Below are 12,730 nucleotides of genomic sequence, written 5' to 3'. Positions count from 1 at the left end.
GGTGGAAGGTGGTTACACTTTTGGAGAACTGGAGGTTAACCCAGGGTACAGCTCACGCTAGCACTATTACTGGGCCAGAGGCGTAGCCAGAACAGTTTTAGAAGGGTGGCCAGGCAATAACCAATGTACACTGAGGGGTGGCCGCAAGTAGATAGGCACCAAAACCACCAAATAAAAAAGCAAAACATCCATATTTTCTAAATAAAGACAAATTATATTTTCCTACAGCCTTTGCTAACAAATAAACAGATATATTCAAACATCCGTACTTTCTAGATAAAAGGTATAGTGGATAAAATTCTTTCAGGTTTGAGTTCTGGAGCGAACATCTTTTCCATTGTCATTACTTAACTACTTTTATCAGTAATCATTCTCCATAAAATTGCTACTTATATGTACTAATATCTACATAAATTGATTATTTAATACGTTTTTATTAAAATGGTTATTTATCTATGATTTCACTGAAGACTCCTAGATCACTTGCAGAGACACATTTTCTCTTTACCCCATAAAACACAACATCTATTTCTGCTTGAATTCTGTATTTATCATCTTTAATATTAGTATATTGATGTGGATAATTAACCACAATGTTTTTTGTTTAGTTTTTTTTTCCTTTATTTAACCAGGTAAACCCCGTTGAGATCTGGATCTTATTTTCAAGGGGGACCTGGGCAGAGATCTGCAATACACTGCAACCTGGTTACAAAAATAAAACCAATTAATACATATGCACAAATATAAAACAATAAAACCAATTTAAAAGCAGTGACACTGTTTCAAAGAAGCTTGTTGTCTATCTTTAAGAACCGCTCGAAATTAGTCCAATGAAATAGTGTCTGACATCTTGAGTTCAGACTGGAACTGATTCCACGATGTATGAGCCAACACACTGAATGCTTTCTTTCCTTTATTAGTTCAAGTGTGTAGAAGAATAAAGACATTTGAGCATGCATTTGGTGTCAAGTAATTGCTAATATATGTAAAATTCAAATGTTTTCAGTATTACTGTTGCCAGCATCTGTATTAGAGTGAAATAAATGGTAGGGGTCGCCAATGATTAACCAAGGGTGGCCATGGCCACCCCTGGCCCCCCATCTAGCTCTGCCCCTGTACTGGGCATCTACACCTGTTAGACAGAGCTCTCATATGAGAGACCAGAAACCCCACCAGTTCAGCCCTGACAGTCTAGCTGAAACTTAAAAAGAAAATGCTGGTGCTCTGCTCCAGGGCAAAACTGCATCTTTTATTTGTTGGGTAAATCCCTTCATCTTTTTCCTTGAGGTGCAGGATCAACCCGATTTTTCTGTTTTCTGGATTTCAGGTTCAGTGAAGCAGGTTTCTATTAGTTTTCCCCACTAGAGCTTGATCAGGCAGTGAAACAAGACAGCAGCTTAGCTTTAAATTAATAAAAGTTCTTGGCCTTCAAACAAGTATGTCTAAATAATTCTGGGGAATGCAATGTAAACGCGAGGCTTTTTTAGTATGAAACCTAACTGTCTAAGAAAGCACAGACTCATTTATATATAAAAAAGGGGAAAAAAAAGCTGCTGTTCCTGTGCACCATTAAATAGATGTAGCCATTCATGTCAATCAGTTTTGGCAGGATTTGTTCAGAGACCCTTATCCAGCATCCTGTTAAATTGCTCACATTGTTATGTAACCTATAGCATCAACGTATGTACATAGTTTTGTTTGTTGCTTGACTCATACTCAGGTTATTTAAAAGTTTTATTCCAAACATGCAAAACTTTTATTCCTGCTTATCATTTTTTTTCTTGCTTTTAATCGTTTTTTTATACTTTACATCCTTGTTGAAGATGTCTTATTTGTAGCAATCGGAACAGTTTAGACAGAAGGCATCTTCTGGAAACGCATAAAGGTCTACGAATGGAGAGTAAAAATAAAAAGGCATGCCTAAAAACTTTAGTAATGGAAAGGTCCAAGGTTTAGTAAATGCAGATTGGCATGGGAACCAATAAAATACCCTTTAATGTCATTGTCTGTTTGATGAAAAGGCAATATTTATTTGCTTCTGGAGAAGCAAATGGATTTCCACACTAAACCCTCTCCTTGTGGGCAGTTTTTCTGTTTATATGCAGATAAAAATGGAAAAGCTAACTATGTCCTGACAGATGTGTTCTGTCTTCCACTTCTCATACATTTGTTTACTGTGAGTAAAAATAATCACTGATAAAGACAAACGTGTGTGACTTCATGGGAAAACTGATTGTCTAATTTAAAAAAGGACTTGTTGACCTTCATAAGTAATCTTGATCCAGATGAATGAAGGTGAAACAGTTATACACAAGTATACAGACCATGGGGAGATTTCAAATCATTCTACAGACTTTGGTATTGTGTTCCTGAATAAGTTCAAAACCAAGGATTTAAGCAAAATTCTGCTTATATAGGCTGAGGCTGGTAAAAGGCTAACGCTATCCACAGTAAAAAAAAAGTCCTTTAATGACATGGGCTGGAAGGCAAGGAGGAAGCCATGACACCAAAAACAATGTAACAATGATAATATTAAAATTCAGAAAGAAAAAAAAACATATTGGCATTGATGTATTTTGGGGGGGGAGTTATCAAGCCCAGGAACAAGGTTCCAACTAAGAAGCACGGAGGTGACAGCATTATGCTGTGGGTATGTAGAAAATGTGAGGAAAATCTGAAGCAATATATCAGAAAGTCGACCAAGAAGTTAAAGTTTGTTCACACCAGTTTTCTAAATGGGCAACATCCCTAAGCATGAAGCATGAATGTACCGTACGGAGGAAAAAGTAAATGTTTTGGAGAAGCCATTACGAACCCCTGACCAAATCAAAAAGCTGAACCTAAGTCATATATTAGACCCCTTTACTAAAAAAGAAGGAAATATCTGTAATTTCTAACTGATTAGTATTCTGTTTATTAAATAAAACGATTTTTGCAAGAACATTTTGTTTCTTAGACCAAGTCTTATGTTTAGGCTAAAAAGCTTGCTTCATTTTAGTTTTCCAGTTCTATTTTCATTCTCTAGATGGTGACTAAAAAAAAACACAGTGACTCAATGAAAAAAATAATAAATTTCTTAGAACACTCATTCTATTACCCAAACTCATGTTATTTTTAAGAGACTCACAACTTTTGCTGCTCACACCAAAATAGACACCCATGGTGAAACCGAGTCCACCAGCACTAATGTTTCACCTGTAATATAATTAAAGTTATCAAAATTCTTTTCACTAGTAACCAAATAAGCTTTTTTTCATATTTCTAAAAATAGAAACATATTTGATCATCAGTAACAGGAAGGTAATAGTCAAACATCCCTCCCTATCAGTCATTATCAGAACCTCATCACAAGCACTCATTAACTTTCAGCTTGGAAATAAAAAAAAAACAGCGTTCAAACAAATGCACAGTGTTAATCCTTAAAAAGAGAAGTGTTCCGGTATTTAAAGGTTGGAAATGGTTTATTGTTTGATGATTGGGTTCATTGTTCTCTGTTTGTCACATGCGAGTTAAAACTGGGAAATGACTATCCTTAAAGGTGTGGCATTTGATTTACATTACATTATCATGACAAAGCTGACTCAGTTTATAATGTTTGATTTTTGTGGAGAACAGGTCATGCTGATCATATAGCTTCTGATAATCCATGATTAACTTTGGTTGTACAAGAATGATAAATATGTTTTCCCTTTGTAGTTGTGTAAATGAACTATGCTATTCAGAGGTAGTTGAAATGTACAGCTTAAACCAGATATTTTTATACCTTATTTGAAGTGACCCATTGTTCCTCACTGTCTGACATTTAACTTAACCAGAAGTTTTCTGTTTCAAGTAAGTTGGGAGTTTAACTGATTAAAGAAAATGATTTACTCTCTTTTAATCCAGATGTTTCCATGTATTTTTCCGCGAGAATAGGATTTATCAATCTATGACTGAGGTGAAACACATTTTAGTTCTTCTACATTTCCTTAGATCTTAAAATCGGTTGGAGATCAGGGATATGTGATGGCATAATGTTGACTCTGCTGTTTTAAAGCCAATCCCTAAAGGATTCTGTGTATTACAATATCATCAGCAGCTGTAGTTTGAAACTTTTTTTTCTTAATGTAACAATGTTCACTTCATTTTACTGTGGTCAGTTTCATCTTTACAAAAATATATCCGAAAAATAAGATAATTGTCTTGAGTGCATCCACGAACTGTAATCTGCCTTTTTAGTTTGCAATTAAAGTAATGACTTCTTCCTTACTGAGCGGCCTTTCAGTCTGTGTTTGTTTGGGACGTCTTATTGCAAATAATGACAACCCATGACCACCTTTAGTAATCACCTTGCCACAAGATCTCTTGCTTTTGTTATGTTCCTCGGTTTAACTTGAACACTGTGGATAGAAGCTTGTACAGCCATGATATCTCCAAATGGGCATATTCTGTAAGGCTGTAATATTGATACTAATGATAACAAAACAATAATACTAATATTGGGATATGTAAAATTCTAACTTTTAAGATGGAGTTTTAAAATATCTTTCAGAAATAATGTAATTATACCATTGTGGTAAATAGAAAATAGTAATGATTTTAATCCTCATAGATCAAAAACAGTGTTTGGTCTGAAAGATCATGTGACCTTTTCCAGTAAATAAAGGAATTCATCTCTGTTTACTGAAAAGGTGCAGTACTCTGCACAAGTGAAAATAACTCAGAATGTAAACACATTTCTGAGAACCTCATTAGTTCTGTTTAAAATAGTTTGTGATTGTTTAACTAAGTCAACAGTACAACGGCTGTGTCTTTCACCGCAGCCTTTCATACCATTTCAGTCATCCCTTAGAAGTACTCCCCTGGCAAATTTTCAGTCCCTTGGGTCTGTCTAGGACACTTCTTCATCAAAGACACAAAAAATATGTAGCAACATAGATACAATAAAGCTCTACTGACCTCTTTCATATCTCATGCAAATAGTTGCACATGTTGCAACATCTTTCAATACCCGGTGCTGCTTTTTATCCTGCCAAACACCAAGACCTTTCTCTGTCGATACAATTGTGTCGTATTTCATGGCTGGAATCCGGGACAGAAGTTTGCCTTACATGAAAAGAATGTGCAAGGATGTTTCCCAATAAACCTTCATTTTACATAACTGAATGTTTTCCCAGCTCTTCTTCCAGAATTTCAAACAATTTGATGGTCAGAAACACAAATCCACAGGGTAAGTGTTCATCTGCATGCATAAATAAGGTTATTTGCTGATGTTTTATACCTGATAAGTATTAAAAAAGAAACAGCCATTGAAATTGTTGTTACCTACAACTAAAGATGTTTAAGAATGATAAACTGACCTTTGACCTTGTTTAAGGAGATATAAGGTCAAACACATTAAAATGAAACTCTTTTCATATTAACGTATTTGATCATGTATGTTGTAGACCTGAAGCTCTGCAATAAGTGTTCAGGACTGGAATGGAGTTCCTTAAAAATGTTGCAAACTGCTGAACATCAGGAGTGTTTGTTTTTGTTTTTGTTCCATCTACCAAACCATAAACTATCATATTAAACATTGTATTTGCTTTTTTGTTTAAATGTGGGAAACACTGAAATTCAGTGGCTGTTAAGGTGTCCAAATGCCGACTTTAAATCCAAGCGTAGATTCACTATTAATGCAGATGTTCAAGTATTATACTTTACCTTTTAAAATCCATACCTTCATTAGCTTCAATAGTATAGCCTCCGTTAAGATAATACTTGCAATAGTAGGAACTTATTGTGATTCAGGTAGAAACATAACATGTAGATGATTTCATTGGAAATGTTGAGTGACGATTACTGTAAACCTGATATGGCAAAAGGAAAGATATTGTTTGGACACATCAGACCATGTTAGGTTGAAACAAAAAAAACCTGCATGGGTTAAATGGACAGCATCTCTGTTGACTTAGTTCTGGACTTTGAATAGGTCATATAAATGCATGGAGATTATTTTATTGAAAACATTTTACATTATGACCACAAAAAAAAAAATCGCTGGTGAAGCTTCTCAGTCAAACACTTCTTAGTCGTTACAAAAAAAGAAAATTAAAAACAATCTACTGGACTTTGTTTCCAGGTTTTAAGATGTTTCGTTTAAAGGCTTTTTCAATTCAAAATGTCAGGAATAGTGTTGAGTTCGAGGTTTTATACAAGGCTTTGTTGGGCTTTGGCTTTGTTATAAAACCTCAAACCCAACCCTATTCCTGACATTTTGAATTGAAAAAGATTCCTGGATGTGAAGCGAAACATGACATGACCCCCTTTACTCAATTGCCTGGAAAGTCTTGTTTTTCATCTTCACCAGTTGTGAGTGGATTGATCCAAAATATGGATAGTACCCAGTTGATATCGGATCTATACAATGGGGGTGAGATTGATGCTTTAGTTTTATGCACTGTTTCAGTTTTATCACAAAAGCTATAGATAGGTTGTTGCACCTTCAGTGTTAAGGAGATACAAACACCCCCAACCCTCCACCCCCCAAAGTGGTCCTTTTTATTTTTTATCTTTGTAAAGGAGGCTCTATAGTGTGGCTTCTGGGAATTAATCTTGGAAATTCTTTTAAAAAATATGTTCATAGTTTCATAATTTTGTTCACTTTTTCTACTTAGCAACACAGAAAAGATATATACTGGTATAATGAAACATTTTATTCTTCTATATTAGTTTCTCAGCTATCTAGCTGCAAAAAAATTTTTGGACTTTGTTTATTTAACATTTAAAATGCAGTCAAATTTGTTCTGTTATTCTTTTGTTCCTGTTTTTTGTACTGTTATCATTATCTAAATATTCACCTAGAAACATTATCCAAATGATGGACAAAGTTAAAGCAAACAAAACAAAAACTTCTAAAGCTCAGAAGTTTGATGATATACTTAGACTGGGTGTTATATACACAAAGTGTATAGAAAATGAAAATTTCGATGCATAGAGCTTTTCAACAGTGAATGAGCAGCTTAGCAGTGAAATGAACATTTCCATTTATGAAGTGCAGCATTGATCAAAATGTAAACAGTGTAGGAGAGAAATGGTGCAAAAGGCATTGATATGGAAGGTTCAGAGCAGTGCAAAAATAAATAAATAAATATGGTGCAAAATGCAGGAGAAACACTGAATCGATTTCAAAATTTAACATGTTGTGCAAATATGATGTTTACATTTTGATACAAAGTCTAGATTTGTGACTAGATTAGACTTTTCAACAGTTCGACAGTCTTATGGCAGCGGGGAAAAAGTTTTTACAGAACCTGCTTTTCTTGCATCGAATGCTGCGAAGCCTCTTCTCAGAGGGCAGCAGGGAGAAAAGTCAACGGTGGGGCTGTGAGGGGTCATTGATGATGTTACAGGCTCCGGACACGCAGCTCTGGGATGAAATCAATATACGTATAAAACCCAAGATATTAAAAAGTATCAGAATTAGTATCAATATCTGCAAAATTTGCCCTGAATTAACTTGTGTCGGGAAGCATCTCACACCTCTAACCTCCACTATGTGTTGGTCTATTCCATAAAATATCTAAAACATTACCGTTGGTGATTATAATGTGACAAAATAAAATAAAAAATGAAACATACAACAAAATGTTGACTGAGCTACAAGGTCGTTTAAATAGAGGAACGGAGGGAGGGAGAATGGGGGCACTTAAAGTGAAAAAAGCGAGCTGTAAAAAAAACAAAACAGAAAATAAATGCCTTTGCTGAATTTAAATGTTCACATCCTCTAATAATATAAAGGAAAGTAGAAAACAAAGCCTGACTGTTTAGGTTAAATTCAAACATACACTAACTCTTTGTTTCTCCGCTGTCCTGCAAGTTATGTGTTCCTGTAGAACCACACCTGATTCAAATGAGGGTATTACCATCTCAGCACGCCATCCAGACCTATAGAAACTTTTTATTGACCCATTTATTTAAATTGTGTTTAGTGATAGGAAAACATCTAAAGGACAATGCAGACCAAACATGTTGCCTCAATGTTTTCTATTAAACTACCCATATGTAGAGTCTGGTCGGTATCTGATGCTCTAAAGAGGGGTCCAGCAATAACATAAAGTAGTGCGATGTGTCTGATAACAATAATGAAGTCTGAAGTCCAATAATCTGTCCTGTCTGAGCCTGAATTCTGTAACCTGCAGCTCCAAGGACAGATCAGACTCTTTAAGCCCTCCACACAGGCTCTAGGTCAGGAAATGTTTTTTTTTTTTTCTCTTTTTGTAAACTGTTACTTATTTGCTCTCAAATGTTTGATCAGATATGAGCTTATGATTCTGTAGCTGACAAGCAATACCTTTTTATAGAATGTGTCGATGAATTATTTAAGCTTTCTTTTTTGAGTATCGTTGAGGTTTTGTGGCTCATCTTGATGTCTCTTTGAACTTGCCATGTGCGCTGATGTTCCATAATAATGTATATGTGTTTTTGCCCATTCAGCACTTCAGGCAACTATTTTTATTAAACCCACCACAGAAATAAACTTATATTTGACTTTATCAGATTGTGTACTGCAGCTCCTGGTGTGTGTTGCCCTTTAAACAACACCGGACAGAGGGATGAGGACAGGGGGTCACTTGTTTACAATGCCGAGCTTTTATAGATGCAAGAATTTTCAAAATGGCTATAAATCTAAAAATCTATTCAACAATTTATTCTCCTTTAGTTTTAACATACTGCCTCATCATAAATTAATAACAGTTTTGTTAAAAGTTAAAAGAAAACAAACAACTTTTTTTTTTATTGCAGTAACATGATCTGACAATGATCAATCAAAAAAGACTTTACTTTTTGAATTTCTAGAATAAACAACAAAAAACACCTTAACCAGTCCTACGTATTACATTTAACAGAAGAACATTTATTATCCATTTACACTGCATGTTCTCAAGGTGGTCATAGTCATACATATGCTTCTCTTCAAACTGGAAAAAAAAGAAAAATCACGTCTTTTAACTAAAGAGAATAGATTTATTCATCTTCAAAAGTCAAGAAAAGCTGCACCTATCTACAGTTGGAGCAACACTTAAAAACAAAACACTGTAAAATCTGTGGGTCCTGTACAAACAGAGGATCATATATGAGAGGACACCTCAGACTCACTATGAAGCACAGTAAAGAATATGTGATGCTGTGGGCCTATTATTTTTTCCAGCCCCGAGAACTGACTGGATAATTAGCCCCTATGTATGTTTCTATTGAGACCTTTTATTAAGACCTTACAACATAAAGAGGCTGAGGAAGGTATAGAAATGTTCCCAGAACCTGGGGGTTTTTTTGAGTGTGAGATGCTACTGCAATAAATGACTTCATTGTTTGGCTTTTTACACACATTAACCAGAGATGGTATTTAATTGACAGGATGTGGTCTGACCTCTTAGATGAGTAATTCACCAGAGCTGCTTAAAGGTTGCCCATTACGTTATTCTAATTACCGTACTTTCCGGACTAAAGAGCGCACCTGATTTTAAGCCGCACCCACAAAGATGTTTTTTGTTGTTGTTGTTGTTATTTTTTGTTACTGGAAACTTAAATATATTAGCCGCACCTGGATATACGCCGCTGATATCTACTAAACTGTCTCCCACCAAACCTGTAGGGGTAGCTCTACATTTCCCCCTTTGAGTACGAAGTACGCTAGCTTCTGTTAGCTTGTTGACTCGTGACAGTAAGAGCTTCTAAAGATGAGGCTTAGTCAGCTTTGCTTTAGCTCTGCAGAAGTTGTGCACAGTCTCTTCATTGGTTTTACAGCTTTAATGCACCAAATAAATGTCAAAATATGTGAATTCTGGACATTTGTTCTCTGTTGGGCCTACTGCTAGCACGTGCTAAACGAAAATCTGCTCCTTCTTTGATTTCCAATTTTGACTTCCGCCCCCTGGTGGTTAGGAAAAATGTGCAGCTTCAAATATTCCAAGTTTCAAAGTGTAGGAAAAATTAGTGGCTTATAGTCTGGAAAAAAACTGTAACTCACTGTGCATGACAGCGAGACAGCTCGGCCTGCGTATAAAAATCCAATTTTACATCTTTACTTAATTCATCTTTAGCTGTGGCTCATATTTCAACATCATCAAAGCTCACTCCTTCCCTTTATAGCTTTTTTTTCTCGCCTTTTCCTATCTCTCTGTGCACACAGCCCAATATGTGGCCATTTACCAAGCCTAAAGATAAGAACATCATCATTCACGTCATTCTGAGAGCAGCTAAAGCAAACAAAGGCGCAGACACCAAGGGCACAAAGCTCACACACTGGGTTAAACCCAGCATCTGTTTTGGTGGGCTGAAGTGGCTCTTTCACACCCACTTTAACTGCTTTGTTGCTCCACAAAAACAGCGTCACATTCCTCAGTGTTGCATCTTTCATTTTTATGGCGTTTTTTTCCCCACAACCTTCTGTGGCCTATGAGGCATCTCTGATCAACAGCGACGTATAATGATTATCAGAAAATTTGAATCAAATCAACCAAGCGTACACGTTTGTCACATCATGGTGACATGGAAACAAAAGATATGGTTATTTATTAACAGGAAGAGGCTGAGTAGGTGCTGGGTGTGGACAAAAGTACACAACAAGGCTAAAACTCTCCATTTTGATGCAATGATTCCATCAAACAAAGATTTTAATGCAAACAGTTCTCTTTTTATTATAACAAGGAAGTGGTTTATTTCCTCAAACAGAACATGGCAATGTAAAAGATCCATCAAATCACTGGTGTGTGACATGGTTAAAGGTTGAACATGAAGTAAATAAGTCCCAGTTCTAGTAGGTATCAGTTTACGATGGCCATAAATAGAGTGAATTTCTAACTGAAATCCCCCAAAGTTTGAGTCAGTTCTCCCACCATTAATAAGATTCCAGAAAAACAACACATATAGCTCCAGAAAAAGTAAACTGCATGCAGTGTTTAGCGCCTGATTCTAAAGAGGATGCATATGCAATGTGTTTATCGCTTGCTTGATTCTAAAGAGGATGCATATGCAATAGGAACAGACCAATCTGCCTGCAGCCAGGATGCCCTCACTGTTCAAACAACTTCCCTTACTGAAGGAAATTAAAGTCAAATTGGGGTTTAAACTGTGGAATGTGACAATTTTGTGTTTGTTTTAACAAACCTGCCGTCAAATAAATAACTCATTCAACTCACTAGGAGAGGGCATTTGGAGATAAGCTTCTTGTCAGTGTTTGCACTCCTTCCAGAAACGTGGGCTGTTGGGTCACTTTTATGGGGTGTGATGGGATTTTAAAAGAGTCCCTGAACCGTGCAGTTCACCAGGTTACCCTTCAAAGAAAGAGAGAACACACAAGCTTTCCTATAATCTCTCAGTTTCACAGCACTGAATACAATTCTTAGTAAAAGTGAACTTTTAGAGGCCTCACCTTTTGAGACTTTCCCTACGTAGGTCATGGATTTTCTCACGATGTTGGGTTATTTAAAGCGAACGTAAAATCTGTTTAAGTTACCCAAATATGCATTATGAAAAGATTTGGGATTCAGGCATTAAAATGATTCTAAACTTAAAAGGTTAATGTTTTGTCTGAAAATAATAGGCTATTAAGTCAAAGTCTAAGATTTCATGTAATTAATGAAACCTACAGTAGCATGGGGCTATTTTTTTTTCTATTTTGGGGATTTAACACATGCAAAGTAAACAGAGAACAAAAAGGCAAGTGAAGGGGGAATGTATCCCAAGCTCTGAACATCTTGGAGGAGCTATTCTTAATTGATGATGTGAAATTATAGAGTATTTCATATGGTTATCCACATGGCCAACTAGACAGATACATCAAGGAGACTGTGAATGTGCTGGAGGAGCATATGGAAAATATTGTGTTCTTTGCACACAGGTAGGAAAAAAAGCATGTGGAGGACAGTTTTCTGGAGACCAGAAATAAACCTTTTTGCCTAGACATATAAAAGGGTGAATTGGAGACACCCAAACAGCGCACCTTACCCCAAACATGCCTAGCAAATGGTGAACATGGTGGTGGAAGTATCATGATGTGGAGACACTTGTCAGCAGTGGCAATAGACTCAAGCTGTTTTCATAATGGATGAAGCAGAGTTTGATCAGAAAGGCCCAGTTCAGAACTGAAAAAAAAGTTCTATAATTTTAAATTAAATTCTTCAAAATCAATGATTTGAGCTCAAGATCTGAAAAATAATTCATGTAAACCTTCTGGACAAGAGAAACGCTTTTATTTAGCATTAGATACGTATTGAAAAATGCACATTTTGTAATTTTCATATTAATCCTAAGCAACTTCAGGATGGTGAATCGAGCTAGATGTTGGGTCCCTGGTTTTGTTAGAAAAAATTACATTAATTATAGAAAAGTCATCCCCCCATTTGAACTAAAATCGATTGATTTTAGCTTAAATCTATCGACTTAAGCTAATATTTAAAATTTTGGCTGCTGTTCTTCATGACATAAAAAAAAACATTAACTTTAGGTTTGAACTTAGACTGATTTGACTGTGTGCTAAACAAAAATGAAACGAGAAAATATTCTGCATTATAAGGAATATATTGACATTGACATGACAGCATAGAAAAGTGGCCAAACCCAAAGAGCTCTACTTAAGTTTGTTTTAAAAGGTTAAAACAATGTGCTTTTTAAAGCTAAACTTCAAAGACTTTCATAATAAATCAAGACCTTTGTTATACTTTTTTCTATTAAGTCTATTATGTTTTTTTAAATAGATATTTTTAGG

This window comes from Cyprinodon variegatus, unplaced genomic scaffold (genome assembly GCF_000732505.1).
Source record: "Cyprinodon variegatus isolate N-32 unplaced genomic scaffold, C_variegatus-1.0 Scaffold620, whole genome shotgun sequence".
In the NCBI taxonomy this organism is placed as follows: domain Eukaryota; kingdom Metazoa; phylum Chordata; class Actinopteri; order Cyprinodontiformes; family Cyprinodontidae; genus Cyprinodon; species Cyprinodon variegatus.
Note: the sequence above shows the minus strand (reverse complement) of the source record.